Here is a 17,180-nt window from a genome sequence, read left to right on the forward strand (position 1 = left end):
AGCGAGTGTTTTGGCGTTACTAACTCGATCACCCCAAAACTTTGGGTCGATTTTTCGGCATGAAGGAGTGGTCCTAGAGAGTTGGTGTCAAAGAAGAAAGGTTGCTTCTCGTCGAGACGAACAAAAGCCCTGAACACCCCAAAGCTCGGGGACTTACGAAAGTGTGTCAAACATGGGAATTTTAATCCACGCTTGTTTCGCACAAGATTGGACGAGTTTGCACTTTTTTTTCCTGGGTGCGTAGCTTGCATGCAAGTGCCGTGGGGTGCGGTGTGATCATTTTCTGGGTGTTTTGGGGGTCGATTTTTTTTGGTGTGATCATTTTCCGGGGGTTTTTCGGACTATTTGGGGTAATTTTTGGAGTAAATTTTTAGGTCAGAAATCGACTTCTGAGGTGGGTATTATGTTCTGGGGGTATGTTCTAGGGGGTCCAGCGAGTCTTTTGGCGTTACTAACTCGATCACCCCAAAACTTTGGGTCGATTTTTCGGCATGAAGGAGAGGTTTCAGAGAGTTGGTATCAAAGAAAAAAAGTTGCGTCTCGTCGAGAAGAACAAAAGCTCTGAACATCCCATAGCTCGGGGACTTACGGAAGTGTGTCAAACATGGGAATTTTAATCCACGCATGTTTCGCACAAGTTTGGACGAGTTTGCACTTTTTCCTGGGTACGTAGCTTGCATGCAAGTGCCGTGGGGTGCAGTGTGATCATTTTCCGGGTGTTTCGGGGTCAAATTTTTTGGTGTGATCCTTTCCGGGGTTTTTCGGACTATTGGGGTAATTTTTTGGAGTAAATTTTGTAAATTGTCAAAATTGTCAAAATTGTCAAAATTGTCAAAATTGTCAAAATTGTCAAAATTGTCAAAATTGTCAAAATTGTCAAAATTGTCAAAATTGTCAAAATTGTCAAAATTGTCAAAATTGTCAAAATTGTCAAAATTGTCAAAATTGTCAAAATTGTCAAAATTGTCAAAATTGTCAAAATTGTCAAAATTGTCAAAATTGTCAAAATTGTCAAAATTGTCAAAATTGTCAAAATTGTCAAAATTGTCAAAATTGTCAAAATTGTCAAAATTGTCAAAATTGTCAAAATTGTCAAAATTGTCAAATTGTCAAAATTGTCAAAATTGTCAAAATTGTCAAAATTGTCAAAATTGTCAAAATTGTCAAAATTGTCAAAATTGTCAAAATTGTCAAAATTGTCAAAATTGTCAAAATTGTCAAAATTGTCAAAATTGTCAAAATTGTCAAAATTGTCAAAATTGTCAAAATTGTCAAAATTGTCAAAATTGTCAAAATTGTCAAAATTGTCAAATTGTCAAAATTGTCAAAATTGTCAAAATTGTCAAAATTGTCAAAATTGTCAAAATTGTCAAAATTGTCAAAATTGTCAAAATTGTCAAAATTGTCAAAATGTGTCAAAATTGTCAAAATTGTCAAAATTGTCAAAATTGTCAAAATTGTCAAAATTGTCAAAATTGTCAAAATTGTCAAAATTGTCAAAATTGTCAAAATTGTCAAAATTGTCAAAATTGTCAAAATTGTCAAAATTGTCAAAATTGTCAAAATTGTCAAAATTGTCAAAATTGTCAAAATTGTCAAAATTGTCAAAATTGTCAAAATTGTCAAAATTGTCAAAATTGTCAAAATTGTCAAAATTGTCAAAATTGTCAAAATTGTCAAAATTGTCAAAATTGTCAAAATTGTCAAAATTGTCAAAATTGTCAAAATTGTCAAAATTGTCAAAATTGTCAAAATGGTCAAAATTGTCAAAATTGTCAAAATTGTCAAAATTGTCAAAATTGTCAAAATTGTCAAAATTGTCAAAATTGTCAAAATTGTCAAAATTGTCAAAATTGTCAAAATTGTCAAAATTGTCAAAATTGTCAAAATTGTCAAAATTGTCAAAATTGTCAAAATTGTCAAAATTGTCAAAATTGTCAAAATTGTCAAAATTGTCAAAATTGTCAAAATTGTCAAAATTGTCAAAATTGTCAAAATTGTCAAAATGGTCAAAATTGTCAAAATTGTCAAAATTGTCAAAATTGTCAAAATTGTCAAAATTGTCAAAATTGTCAAAATTGTCAAAATTGTCAAAATTGTCAAAATTGTCAAAATTGTCAAAATTGTCAAAATTGTCATAATTGTCAAAATTGTCAAAATTGTCAAAATTGTCAAAATTGTCAAAATTGTCAAAATTGTCAAAATTGTCAAAATTGTCAAAATTGTCAAAATTGTCAAAATTGTCAAAATTGTCAAAATTGTCAAAATTGTCAAAATTGTCAAAATTGTCAAAATTGTCAAAATTGTCAAAATTGTCAAAATTGTCAAAATTGTCAAAATTGTCAAAATTGTCAAAATTGTCAAAATTGTCAAAATTGTCAAAATTGTCAAAATTGTCAAAATTGTCAAAATTGTCAAAATTGTCAAAATTGTCAAAATTGTCAAAATTGTCAAAATTGTCAAAATTGTCAAAATTGTCAAAATTGTCAAAATTGTCAAAATTGTCAAAATTGTCAAAATTGTCAAAATTGTCAAAATTGTCAAAATTGTCAAAATTGTCAAAATTGTCAAAATTGTCAAAATTGTCAAAATTGTCAAAATTGTCAAAATTGTCAAAATTGTCAAAATTGTCAAAATTGTCAAAATTGTCAAAATTGTCAAAATTGTCAAAATTGTCAAAATTGTCAAAATTGTCAAAATTGTCAAAATTGTCAAAATTGTCAAATTGTCAAAATTGTCAAAATTGTCAAAATTGTCAAAATTGTCAAAATTGTCAAAATTGTCAAAATTGTCAAAATTGTCAAAATTGTCAAAATTGTCAAAATTGTCAAAATTGTCAAAATGGTCAAAATTGTCAAAATTGTCATAATTGTCAAAATTGTCAAAATTGTCAAAATTGTCAAAATTGTCAAAATTGTCAAAATTGTCAAAATTGTCAAAATTGTCAAAATTGTCAAAATTGTCAAAATTGTCAAAATTGTCAAAATTGTCAAAATTGTCAAAATTGTCAAAATTGTCAAAATTGTCAAAATTGTCAAAATTGTCAAAATTGTCAAAATTGTCAAAATTGTCAAAATTGTCAAAATTGTCAAAATTGTCAAAATTGTCAAAATTGTCAAAATTGTCAAAATTGTCAAAATTGTCAAAATTGTCAAAATTGTCAAAATTGTCAAAATTGTCAAAATTGTCAAAATTGTCAAAATTGTCAAAATTGTCAAAATTGTCAAAATTGTCAAAATTGTCAAAATTGTCAAAATTGTCAAAATTGTCAAAATTGTCAAAATTGTCAAAATTGTCAAAATTGTCAAAATTGTCAAAATTGTCAAAATTGTCAAAATTGTCAAAATTGTCAAAATTGTCAAAATTGTCAAAATTGTCAAAATTGTCAAAATTGTCAAAATTGTCAAAATTGTCAAAATTGTCAAAATTGTCAAAATTGTCAAAATTGTCAAAATTGTCAAAATTGTCAAAATTGTCAAAATTGTCAAAATTGTCAAAATTGTCAAAATTGTCAAAATTGTCAAAATTGTCAAAATTGTCAAAATTGTCAAAATTGTCAAAATTGTCAAAATTGTCAAATAAGAAATGTTGCGTCTCGTCGAGACGAACAAAATCTCTGAGCAACCCAAAGCTCGGGGACTTGCGGAAGTTAGTCAAACATGGAAATTTTAATCCACGCATGTTTCGCACAAGTTTGGGCGAGTTTGCACTTTTTTTTTTTGGGTGCGTAGCTTGCATGCAAGTGCCGTGGGGTGCGGTGTGATCATTTTCCGGGTGTTTTGGGGTCGATTTTTTGGTGTGATCATTTTCCGGGGTTTTTCGGACTATTTGGGGTATTTTTTTGGAGTGATTTTTGGTCAGAAATCGACTTCTGAGGTGGGTATGATGTTCTGGGGGTATGTTCTAGGGGGTCTAGCGAGTGTTTTGGCGTTACTAACTCGATCACCCCAAAACTTTGGGTCGATTTTTCGGCATGAAGGAGTGGTCCTAGAGAGTTGGTGTCAAAGAAGAAAAGTTGCTTCTTGTCGAGACGAACAAAAGCTCTGAACACCCCAAACCTCGGGGACTTACGGAAGTGTGTCAAACATGGGAATTTTAATCCACGTTTCGCACAAGATTGGGCGAGTTTGCACTTTTTTTTCCTGGGTGCGTAGCTTGCATGCAAGTGCCGTGGGGTGCGGTGTGATCATTTTCCGGGTGTTTTGGGGGTCGAATTTTTTTTGTGTGATCATTTTCCGGGGGTTTTTCGGACTATTTGGGGTAATTTTTTGGAGTAAATTTTTAGGTCAGAAATCGACTTCTGAGGTGGGTATTATGTTCTGGGGTATGTTCTAGGGGTCTAGCGAGTCTTTTGGCGTTACTAACTCGATCACCCCAAAACTTTGTGTCGATTTTTGGCATGAAGGAGAGGTTTCAGAGAGTTGGTATCAAAAAAAGTTGCGTCTCGTTGAGACGAACAAAAGCCCTGAACACTCCAGAGCACGGGGACTTACAGAAGTGGGTCAAAAATGTTCAAAGTTCAAAGTGAACGAGTGTGCGGTAACCAGTAACGTTAAAGTGTCTAAGCTAGAACCAGAATGGAGATTTCTGGCGCATAAACGGCGTACCTGATGTCATCCAGCTTCATTCAGAAATCAGAAGTCAGAAGTCAGAAGTCAGAAGTCAGAAGACAATTGTCAAAATTGTCAAAATTGTCAAAATTGTCAAAATTGTCAAAATTGTCAAAATTGTCAAAATTGTCAAAATTGTCAAAATTGTCAAAATTGTCAAAATTGTCAAAATTGTCAAAATTGTCAAAATTGTCAAAATTGTCAAAATTGTCAAAATTGTCAAAATTGTCAAAATTGTCAAAATTGTCAAAATTGTCAAAATTGTCAAAATTGTCAAAATTGTCAAAATTGTCAAAATTGTCAAAATTGTCAAAATTGTCAAAATTGTCAAAATTGTCAAAATTGTCAAAATTGTCAAAATTGTCAAAATTGTCAAAATTGTCAAAATTGTCAAAATTGTCAAAATTGTCAAAATTGTCAAAATTGTCAAAATTGTCAAAATTGTCAAAATTGTCAAAATTGTCAAAATTGTCAAAATTGTCAAAATTGTCAAAATTGTCAAAATTGTCAAAATTGTCAAAATTGTCAAAATTGTCAAAATTGTCAAAATTGTCAAAATTGTCAAAATTGTCAAAATTGTCAAAATTGTCAAAATTGTCAAAATTGTCAAAATTGTCAAAATTGTCAAAATTGTCAAAATTGTCAAAATTGTCAAAATTGTCAAAATTGTCAAAATTGTCAAAATTGTCAAAATTGTCAAAATTGTCAAAATTGTCAAAATTGTCAAAATTGTCAAAATTGTCAAAATTGTCAAAATTGTCAAAATTGTCAAAATTGTCAAAATTGTCAAAATTGTCAAAATTGTCAAAATTGTCAAAATTGTCAAAATTGTCAAAATTGTCAAAATTGTCAAAATTGTCAAAATTGTCAAAATTGTCAAAATTGTCAAAATTGTCAAAATTGTCAAAATTGTCAAAATTGTCAAAATTGTCAAAATTGTCAAAATTGTCAAAATTGTCAAAATTGTCAAAATTGTCAAAATTGTCAAAATTGTCAAATTGTCAAAATTGTCAAAATTGTCAAAATTGTCAAAATTGTCAAAATTGTCAAAATTGTCAAAATTGTCAAAATTGTCAAAATTGTCAAAATTGTCAAAATTGTCAAAATTGTCAAAATTGTCAAAATTGTCAAAATTGTCAAAATTGTCAAAATTGTCAAAATTGTCAAAATTGTCAAAATTGTCAAAATTGTCAAAATTGTCAAAATTGTCAAAATTGTCAAATTGTCAAAATTGTCAAATAAGAAATGTTGCGTCTCGTCGAGACGAACAAAATCTCTGAACATACCAAAGCTTGGGGACTTGCGGAAGTGGGTCAAACATGGGAATTTTAATCAACGCATGTTTCGCACAAGTTTGGGCGAGTTTGCACTTTTTTTCCTGGGTGCGTAGCTTGCATGCAAGTGCCGTGGGGTGCGGTGTGATCATTTTCCGGGTGTTTTGGGGTCGATTTTTTGGTGTGATCATTTTCCGGGGTTTTCGGACTATTTGGGGTAATTTTTTGAGTGAATTTTTGGTCAGAAATCGACTTCTGAGGTGGGTATGATGTTCTGGGGGTATGTTCTAGGGGGTCTAGCGAGTGTTTTGGCGTTACTAACTCGATCACCCCAAAACTTTGGGTCGATTTTTCGGCATGAAGGAGTGGTCCTAGAGAGTTGGTGTCAAAGAAGAAAGGTTGCTTCTCGTCGAGACGAACAAAAGCCCTGAACACCCCAAAGCTCGGGGACTTACGAAAGTGTGTCAAACATGGGAATTTTAATCCACGCTTGTTTCGCACAAGATTGGACGAGTTTGCACTTTTTTCCTGGGTGCGTAGCTTGCATGCAAGTGCCGTGGGGTGCGGTGTGATCATTTTCCGGGTGTTTTGGGGTCGATTTTTTGGTGTGATCATTTTCCGGGGTTTTTCGGACTATTTGGGGTAATTTTTGGAGTAAATTTTTAGGTCAGAAATCGACTTCTGAGGTGGGTATTATGTTCTGGGGGTGTTCTAGGGGTCTAGCGAGTCTTTTGGCGTTACTAACTCGATCACCCCAAAACTTTGGGTCGATTTTTCGGCATGAAGGAGAGGTTTCAGAGAGTTGGTATCAAAGAAAAAAAGTTGCGTCTCGTCGAGAAGAACAAAAGCTCTGAACATCCCATAGCTCGGGGACTTACGGAAGTGTGTCAAACATGGGAATTTTAATCCACGCATGTTTCGCACAAGTTTGGACGAGTTTGCACTTTTTTTCCTGGGTACGTAGCTTGCATGCAAGTGCCGTGGGTGCAGTGTGATCATTTTCCGGGTGTTTCGGGGTCAAATTTTTGGTGTGATCATTTTCAGGGGTTTTTCGGACTATTGGGGTAATTTTTTGGAGTAAATTTTGTAAATTGTCAAAATTGTCAAAATTGTCAAAATTGTCAAAATTGTCAAAATTGTCAAAATTGTCAAAATTGTCAAAATTGTCAAAATTGTCAAAATTGTCAAAATTGTCAAAATTGTCAAAATTGTCAAAATTGTCAAAATTGTCAAAATTGTCAAAATTGTCAAAATTGTCAAAATTGTCAAAATTGTCAAAATTGTCAAAATTGTCAAAATTGTCAAAATTGTCAAAATTGTCAAAATTGTCAAAATTGTCAAAATTGTCAAAATTGTCAAAATTGTCAAAATTGTCAAAATTGTCAAAATTGTCAAAATTGTCAAAATTGTCAAATTGTCAAAATTGTCAAAATTGTCAAAATTGTCAAAATTGTCAAAATTGTCAAAATTGTCAAAATTGTCAAAATTGTCAAAATTGTCAAAATTGTCAAAATTGTCAAAATTGTCAAAATTGTCAAAATTGTCAAAATTGTCAAAATTGTCAAAATTGTCAAAATTGTCAAAATTGTCAAAATTGTCAAAATTGTCAAAATTGTCAAAATTGTCAAAATTGTCAAAATTGTCAAAATTGTCAAAATTGTCAAAATTGTCAAAATTGTCAAAATTGTCAAAATTGTCAAAATTGTCAAAATTGTCAAAATTGTCAAAATTGTCAAAATTGTCAAAATTGTCAAAATTGTCAAAATTGTCAAAATTGTCAAAATTGTCAAAATTGTCAAAATTGTCAAAATTGTCAAAATTGTCAAAATTGTCAAAATTGTCAAAATTGTCAAAATTGTCAAAATTGTCAAAATTGTCAAAATTGTCAAAATTGTCAAAATTGTCAAAATTGTCAAAATTGTCAAAATTGTCAAAATTGTCAAAATTGTCAAAATTGTCGAAATTGTCAAAATTGTCAAATAAGAAATGTTGCGTCTCGTCGAGACGAACAAAATCTCTGAACATACCAAAGCTTGGGGACTTGCGGAAGTAGGTCAAACATGGGAATTTTAATCAACGCATGTTTCGCACAAGTTTGGGCGAGTTTGCACTTTTTTTCCTGGGTGCGTAGCTTGCATGCAAGTGCCGTGGGGTGCGGTGTGATCATTTTCCGGGTGTTTTGGGGGTCGATTTTTTGGTGTGATCATTTTCCGGGGTTTTCGGACTATTTGGGGTAATTTTTGGAGTGAATTTTTGGTCAGAAATCGACTTCTGAGGTGGGTATGATGTTCTGGGGTATGTTCTAGGGGTCTAGCGAGTGTTTTGGCGTTACTAACTCGATCACCCCAAAACTTTGGGTCGATTTTTCGGCATGAAGGAGTGGTCCTAGAGAGTTGGTGTCAAAGAAAAGGTTGCTTCTCGTCGAGACGAACAAAAGCCCTGAACACCCCAAAGCTCGGGGACTTACGAAAGTGTGTCAAACATGGGAATTTTAATCCACGCTTGTTTCGCACAAGATTGGGCGAGTTTGCACTTTTTTCCTGGGTGCGTAGCTTGCATGCAAGTGCCGTGGGGTGCGGTGTGATCATTTTCCGGGTGTTTTGGGGTCGATTTTTTTGGTGTGATCATTTTCCGGGGTTTTTCGGACTATTTGGGGTAATTTTTGGAGTAAATTTTTAGGTCAGAAATCGACTTCTGAGGTGGGTATTATGTTCTGGGGGTATGTTCTAGGGGTCTAGCGAGTCTTTTGGCGTTACTAACTCGATCACCCCAAAACTTTGGGTCGATTTTTCGGCATGAAGGAGAGGTTTCAGAGAGTTGGTATCAAAGAAAAAAGTTGCGTCTCGTCGAGAAGAACAAAAGCTCTGAACATCCCAAAGCTCGGGACTTACGGAAGTGTGTCAAACATGGGAATTTTAATCCACGCATGTTTCGCACAAGTTTGGACGAGTTTGCACTTTTTCCTGGGTACGTAGCTTGCATGCAAGTGCCGTGGGGTGCGGTGTGATCATTTTCCGGGTGTTTCGGGGTCAAATTTTTTGGTGTGATCATTTTCAGGGGTTTTCGGACTATTGGGGTAATTTTTTGGAGTAAATTTTGTAAATTGTCAAAATTGTCAAAATTGTCAAAATTGTCAAAATTGTCAAAATTGTCAAAATTGTCAAAATTGTCAAAATTGTCAAAATTGTCAAAATTGTCAAAATTGTCAAAATTGTCAAAATTGTCAAAATTGTCAAAATTGTCAAAATTGTCAAAATTGTCAAAATTGTCAAAATTGTCAAAATTGTCAAAATTGTCAAAATTGTCAAAATTGTCAAAATTGTCAAAATTGTCAAAATTGTCAAAATTGTCAAAATTGTCAAAATTGTCAAAATTGTCAAAATTGTCAAAATTGTCAAAATTGTCAAAATTGTCAAATTGTCAAAATTGTCAAAATTGTCAAAATTGTCAAAATTGTCAAAATTGTCAAAATTGTCAAAATTGTCAAAATTGTCAAAATTGTCAAAATTGTCAAAATTGTCAAAATTGTCAAAATTGTCAAAATTGTCAAAATTGTCAAAATTGTCAAAATTGTCAAAATTGTCAAAATTGTCAAAATTGTCAAAATTGTCAAATTGTCAAAATTGTCAAAATTGTCAAAATTGTCAAAATTGTCAAAATTGTCAAAATTGTCAAAATTGTCAAAATTGTCAAAATTGTCAAAATTGTCAAAATTGTCAAAATTGTCAAAATTGTCAAAATTGTCAAAATTGTCAAAATTGTCAAAATTGTCAAAATTGTCAAAATTGTCAAAATTGTCAAAATTGTCAAAATTGTCAAAATTGTCAAAATTGTCAAAATTGTCAAAATTGTCAAAATTGTCAAAATTGTCAAAATTGTCAAAATTGTCAAAATTGTCAAAATTGTCAAAATTGTCAAAATTGTCAAAATTGTCAAAATTGTCAAAATTGTCAAAATTGTCAAAATTGTCAAAATTGTCAAAATTGTCAAAATTGTCAAAATTGTCAAAATTGTCAAAATTGTCAAAATTGTCAAAATTGTCAAAATTGTCAAAATTGTCAAAATTGTCAAAATTGTCAAAATTGTCAAAATTGTCAAAATTGTCAAAATTGTCAAAATTGTCAAAATTGTCAAAATTGTCAAAATTGTCAAAATTGTCAAAATTGTCAAAATTGTCAAAATTGTCAAAATTGTCAAAATTGTCAAAATTGTCAAAATTGTCAAAATTGTCAAAATTGTCAAAATTGTCAAAATTGTCAAAATTGTCAAAATTGTCAAAATTGTCAAAATTGTCAAAATTGTCAAAATTGTCAAAATTGTCAAAATTGTCAAAATTGTCAAAATTGTCAAAATTGTCAAAATTGTCAAAATTGTCAAAATTGTCAAAATTGTCAAAATTGTCAAAATTGTCAAAATTGTCAAAATTGTCAAAATTGTCAAAATTGTCAAAATTGTCAAAATTGTCAAAATTGTCAAAATTGTCAAAATTGTCAAAATTGTCAAAATTGTCAAAATTGTCAAAATTGTCAAAATTGTCAAAATTGTCAAAATTGTCAAAATTGTCAAAATTGTCAAAATTGTCAAAATTGTCAAAATTGTCAAAATTGTCAAAATTGTCAAAATTGTCAAAATTGTCAAAATTGTCAAAATTGTCAAAATTGTCAAAATTGTCAAAATTGTCAAAATTGTCAAAATTGTCAAAATTGTCAAAATTGTCAAAATTGTCAAAATTGTCAAAATTGTCAAAATTGTCAAAATTGTCAAAATTGTCAAAATTGTCAAAATTGTCAAAATTGTCAAAATTGTCAAAATTGTCAAAATTGTCAAAATTGTCAAAATTGTCAAAATTGTCAAAATTGTCAAAATTGTCAAAATTGTCAAAATTGTCAAAATTGTCAAAATTGTCAAAATTGTCAAAATTGTCAAAATTGTCAAATTGTCAAAATTGTCAAAATTGTCAAAATTGTCAAAATTGTCAAAATTGTCAAAATTGTCAAAATTGTCAAAATTGTCAAAATTGTCAAAATTGTCAAAATTGTCAAAATTGTCAAAATTGTCAAAATTGTCAAAATTGTCAAAATTGTCAAAATTGTCAAAATTGTCAAAATTGTCAAAATTGTCAAAATTGTCAAAATTGTCAAAATTGTCAAAATTGTCAAAATTGTCAAAATTGTCAAAATTGTCAAAATTGTCAAAATTGTCAAAATTGTCAAAATTGTCAAAATTGTCAAAATTGTCAAAATTGTCAAAATTGTCAAAATTGTCAAAATTGTCAAAATTGTCAAAATTGTCAAAATTGTCAAAATTGTCAAAATTGTCAAAATTGTCAAAATTGTCAAAATTGTCAAAATTGTCAAAATTGTCAAAATTGTCAAAATTGTCAAAATTGTCAAAATTGTCAAAATTGTCAAAATTGTCAAAATTGTCAAAATTGTCAAAATTGTCAAAATTGTCAAAATTGTCAAAATTGTCAAAATTGTCAAAATTGTCAAAATTGTCAAAATTGTCAAAATTGTCAAAATTGTCAAAATTGTCAAAATTGTCAAAATTGTCAAAATTGTCAAAATTGTCAAAATTGTCAAAATTGTCAAAATTGTCAAAATTGTCAAAATTGTCAAAATTGTCAAAATTGTCAAAATTGTCAAAATTGTCAAAATTGTCAAAATTGTCAAAATTGTCAAAATTGTCAAAATTGTCAAAATTGTCAAAATTGTCAAAATTGTCAAAATTGTCAAAATTGTCAAAATTGTCAAAATTGTCAAAATTGTCAAAATTGTCAAAATTGTCAAAATTGTCAAAATTGTCAAAATTGTCAAAATTGTCAAAATTGTCAAAATTGTCAAAATTGTCAAATTGTCAAAATTGTCAAAATTGTCAAAATTGTCAAAATTGTCAAAATTGTCAAAATTGTCAAAATTGTCAAAATTGTCAAAATTGTCAAAATTGTCAAAATTGTCAAAATTGTCAAAATTGTCAAAATTGTCAAAATTGTCAAAATTGTCAAAATTGTCAAAATTGTCAAAATTGTCAAAATTGTCAAAATTGTCAAAATTGTCAAAATTGTCAAAATTGTCAAAATTGTCAAAATTGTCAAAATTGTCAAAATTGTCAAAATTGTCAAAATTGTCAAAATTGTCAAAATTGTCAAAATTGTCAAAATTGTCAAAATTGTCAAAATTGTCAAAATTGTCAAAATTGTCAAAATTGTCAAAATTGTCAAAATTGTCAAAATTGTCAAAATTGTCAAAATTGTCAAAATTGTCAAATAAGAAATGTTGCGTCTCGTCGAGACGAACAAAATCTCTGAACACCCCAAAGCTTGGGGACTTGCGGAAGTGGGTCAAACATGGGAATTTTAATCAACGCATGTTTCGCACAAGTTTGGGCGAGTTTGCACTTTTTTTCCTGGGTGCGTAGCTTGCATGCAAGTGCCGTGGGGTGCGGTGTGATCATTTTCCGGGTGTTTTGGGGGTCGATTTTTTTGGTGTGATCATTTTCCGGGGGGTTTTCGGACTATTTGGGGTAATTTTTTGGAGTGAATTTTTGGTCAGAAATCGACTTCTGAGGTGGGTATGATGTTCTGGGGGTATGTTCTAGGGGGTCTAGCGAGTGTTTTGGCGTTACTAACTCGATCATCCCAAAACTTTGTGTCGATTTTTCGGCATGAAGGAGTGGTCCTAGAGAGTTGGTGTCAGAGAAAAAAAGTTGCTTCTCGTCGAGACTGTTGGGGTTATTTTTGGAGTGAATTTTAGGTCAGAAATCGACTTCTGAGGTGGGTATTATGTTCTGGGGGTATGTTCTGAGGGTTCTAGCGAGTCTTTTGGCGTTACTAACTTTATCACCCCAAAATTTTGGGTCGATTTTTCGGCATGAAGGAGAGGTTTCAGAGAGAATCAAAGAAAAAAAGTTGCGTCTCGTTGAGACGAACAAAAGCCCTGAACACTCCAGAGCACGGGGACTTACAGAAGTGGGTCAAAAATGTTCAAAGTTCAAAGTGAACGAGTGTGCGGTAACCAGTAACGTTAATGTGTCCAAGCTAGAACCAGGATGGAGATTTCTGGCGTATAAACGGCGTACCTGATGTCATCCAGCTTCATTCAGAAATCAGAAGTCAGAAGTCAGAAGTCAGAAGACAATTGTCAAAATTGTCAAAATTGTCAAAATTGTCAAAATTGTCAAAATTGTCAAAATTGTCAAAATTGTCAAAATTGTCAAAATTGTCAAAATTGTCAAAATTGTCAAAATTGTCAAAATTGTCAAAATTGTCAAAATTGTCAAAATTGTCAAAATTGTCAAAATTGTCAAAATTGTCAAAATTGTCAAAATTGTCAAAATTGTCAAAATTGTCAAAATTGTCAAAATTGTCAAAATTGTCAAAATTGTCAAAATTGTCAAAATTGTCAAAATTGTCAAAATTGTCAAAATTGTCAAAATTGTCAAAATTGTCAAAATTGTCAAAATTGTCAAAATTGTCAAAATTGTCAAAATTGTCAAAATTGTCAAAATTGTCAAAATTGTCAAAATTGTCAAAATTGTCAAAATTGTCAAAATTGTCAAAATTGTCAAAATTGTCAAAATTGTCAAAATTGTCAAAATTGTCAAAATTGTCAAAATTGTCAAAATTGTCAAAATTGTCAAAATTGTCAAAATTGTCAAAATTGTCAAAATTGTCAAAATTGTCAAAATTGTCAAAATTGTCAAAATTGTCAAAATTGTCAAAATTGTCAAAATTGTCAAAATTGTCAAAATTGTCAAAATTGTCAAAATTGTCAAAATTGTCAAAATTGTCAAAATTGTCAAAATTGTCAAAATTGTCAAAATTGTCAAAATTGTCAAAATTGTCAAAATTGTCAAAATTGTCAAATTGTCAAAATTGTCAAAATTGTCAAAATTGTCAAAATTGTCAAAATTGTCAAAATTGTCAAAATTGTCAAAATTGTCAAAATTGTCAAAATTGTCAAAATTGTCAAAATTGTCAAAATTGTCAAAATTGTCAAATAAGAAATGTTGCGTCTCGTCGAGACGAACAAAATCTCTGAACACCCCAAAGCTTGGGGACTTGCGGAAGTGGTCAAACATGGGAATTTTAATCAACGCATGTTTCGCACAAGTTTGGGCGAGTTTGCACTTTTTTCCTGGGTGCGTAGCTTGCATGCAAGTGCCGTGGGGTGCGGTGTGATCATTTTCCGGGTGTTTTGGGGTCGATTTTTTGGTGTGATCATTTTCGGGGGTTTTCGGACTATTTGGGGTAATTTTTTGGAGTGAATTTTGGTCAGAAATCGACTTCTGAGGTGGGTATGATGTTCTGGGGTATGTTCTAGGGGTCTAGCGAGTGTTTTGGCGTTACTAACTCGATCACCCCAAAACTTGTGTCGATTTTTCGGCATGAAGGAGTGGTCCTAGAGAGTTGGTGTCAGAGAAAAAAAGTTGCTTCTCGTCGAGACTGTTGGGGTTATTTTTTGGAGTGAATTTTTAGGTCAGAAATCGACTTCTGAGGTGGGTATTATGTTCTGGGGGTATGTTCTAGGGGGTCTAGCGAGTCTTTTGGCGTTACTAACTCGATCACCCCAAAACTTTGGGTCGATTTTTCGGCATGAAGGAGAGGTTTCAGAGAGTTGGTATCAAAGAAAAAAAGTTGCGTCTCGTCGAGAAGAACAAAAGCTCTGAACATCCCATAGCTCGGGGACTTACGGAAGTGTGTCAAACATGGGAATTTTAATCCACGCATGTTTCGCACAAGTTTGGACGAGTTTGCACTTTTTTTCCTGGGTGTGTAGCTTGCATGCAAGTGCCGTGGGGTGCGGTGTGATCATTTTCCGGGTGTTTTGGGGTCAAATTTTTTGGTGTGATCATTTTCCGGGGTTTTTCGGACTATTGGGGTAATTTTTGGAGTAAATTTTTAGGTCAGAAATCGACTTCTGAGGTGGGTATTATGTTCTGGGGTATGTTCTAAGGGGTCTAGCGAGTCTTTTGGCGTTACTAACTTTATCACCCCAAAATTTTGGTCGATTTTTCGGCATGAAGGAGAGGTTTCAGAGAGAATCAAAGAAAAAGTTGCGTCTCGTTGAGACGAACAAAAGCCCTGAACACTCCAGAGCACGGGGACTTACAGAAGTGGGTCAAAATGTTCAAAGTTCAAAGTGAACGAGTGTGCGGTAACCAGTAACGTTAAAGTGTCCAAGCTAGAACCAGGATGGAGATTTCTGGCGTATAAACGGCGTACCTGATGTCATCCAGCTTCATTCAGAAATCAGAAGTCAGATGTCAGAAGTCAGAAGTCAAAAGACAATTGTCAAATTTGTCAAAATTGTCAAAATTGTCAAAATTGTCAAAATTGTCAAAATTGTCAAAATTGTCAAAATTGTCAAAATTGTCAAAATTGTCAAAATTGTCAAAATTGTCAAAATTGTCAAAATTGTCAAAATTGTCAAAATTGTCAAAATTGTCAAAATTGTCAAAATTGTCAAAATTGTCAAAATTGTCAAAATTGTCAAAATTGTCAAAATTGTCAAAATTGTCAAAATTGTCAAAATTGTCAAAATTGTCAAAATTGTCAAAATTGTCAAAATTGTCAAAATTGTCAAAATTGTCAAAATTGTCAAAATTGTCAAAATTGTCAAAATTGTCAAAATTGTCAAAATTGTCAAAATTGTCAAAATTGTCAAAATTGTCAAAATTGTCAAAATTGTCAAAATTGTCAAAATTGTCAAAATTGTCAAAATTGTCAAAATTGTCAAAATTGTCAAAATTGTCAAAATTGTCAAAATTGTCAAAATTGTCAAAATTGTCAAAATTGTCAAAATTGTCAAAATTGTCAAAATTGTCAAAATTGTCAAAATTGTCAAAATTGTCAAAATTGTCAAAATTGTCAAAATTGTCAAAATTGTCAAAATTGTCAAAATTGTCAAAATTGTCAAAATTGTCAAAATTGTCAAAATTGTCAAAATTGTCAAAATTGTCAAATAAGAAATGTTGCGTCTCGTCGAGACGAACAAAATCTCTGAACATACCAAAGCTTGGGGACTTGCGGAAGTGGGTCAAACATGGGAATTTTAATCAACGCATGTTTCGCACAAGTTTGGGCGAGTTTGCACTTTTTTTCCTGGGTGCGTAGCTTGCATGCAAGTGCCGTGGGGTGCGGTGTGATCATTTTCCGGGTGTTTTGGGGTCGATTTTTTGGTGTGATCATTTTCCGGGGTTTTCGGACTATTTGGGGTAATTTTTGGAGTGAATTTTTGGTCAGAAATCGACTTCTGAGGTGGGTATGATGTTCTGGGGTATGTTCTAGGGGTCTAGCGAGTGTTTTGGCGTTACTAACTCGATCACCCCAAAACTTTGAGTCGATTTTTCGGCATGAAGGAGTGGTCCTAGAGAGTTGGTGTCAAAGAAAAAAGTTGCTTCTCGTCGAGACGAACAAAAGCCTGAACACCCCAAAGCTCGGGGACTTACGGAAGTGTGTCAAACATGGGAATTTTAATCCACGCTTGTTTCGCACAAGATTGGGCGAGTTTGCACTTTTTTCCTGGGTGCGTAGCTTGCATGCAAGTGCCGTGGGGTGCGGTGTGATCATTTTCCGGGTGTTTTGGGGGTCGATTTTTTTTGGTGTGATCATTTTCCGGGGGTTTTTCGGACTATTTGGGGTAATTTTTTGGAGTAAATTTTTAGGTCAGAAATCGACTTCTGAGGTGGGTATTATGTTCTGGGGGTATGTTCTAGGGGGTCTAGCGAGTCTTTTGGCGTTACTAACTCGATCACCCCAAAACTTTGGGTCGATTTTTGGCATGAAGGAGAGGTTTCAGAGAGTTGGCATCAAAGAAAAAAGTTGCGTCTCGTTGAGACGAACAAAAGCCCTGAACACTCCAGAGCACGGGGACTTACAGAAGTGGGTCAAAATGTTCAAATTTCAAAGTGAACGAGTGTGCGGTAACCAGTAACGTTAAAGTGTCTAAGCTAAAACCAGGATTGAGATTTCTGGCGCATAAACGGCGTACCTGATGTCATCCAGCTTCATTCAGAAATCAGAAGTCAGAAGTCAGAAGTCAGAAGACAATTGTCAAAATTGTCAAAATTGTCAAAATTGTCAAAATTGTCAAAATTGTCAAAATTGTCAAAATTGTCAAAATTGTCAAAATTGTCAAAATTGTCAAAATTGTCAAAATTGTCAAAATTGTCAAAATTGTCAAAATTGTCAAAATTGTCAAAATTGTCAAAATTGTCAAAATTGTCAAAATTGTCAAAATTGTCAAAATTGTCAAAATTGTCAAAATTGTCAAAATTGTCAAAATTGTCAAAATTG

The sequence above is a fragment of the Culex quinquefasciatus genome, chromosome 1 (assembly GCF_015732765.1).
Source record: "Culex quinquefasciatus strain JHB chromosome 1, VPISU_Cqui_1.0_pri_paternal, whole genome shotgun sequence".
Lineage (NCBI taxonomy): Eukaryota > Metazoa > Arthropoda > Insecta > Diptera > Culicidae > Culex > Culex quinquefasciatus.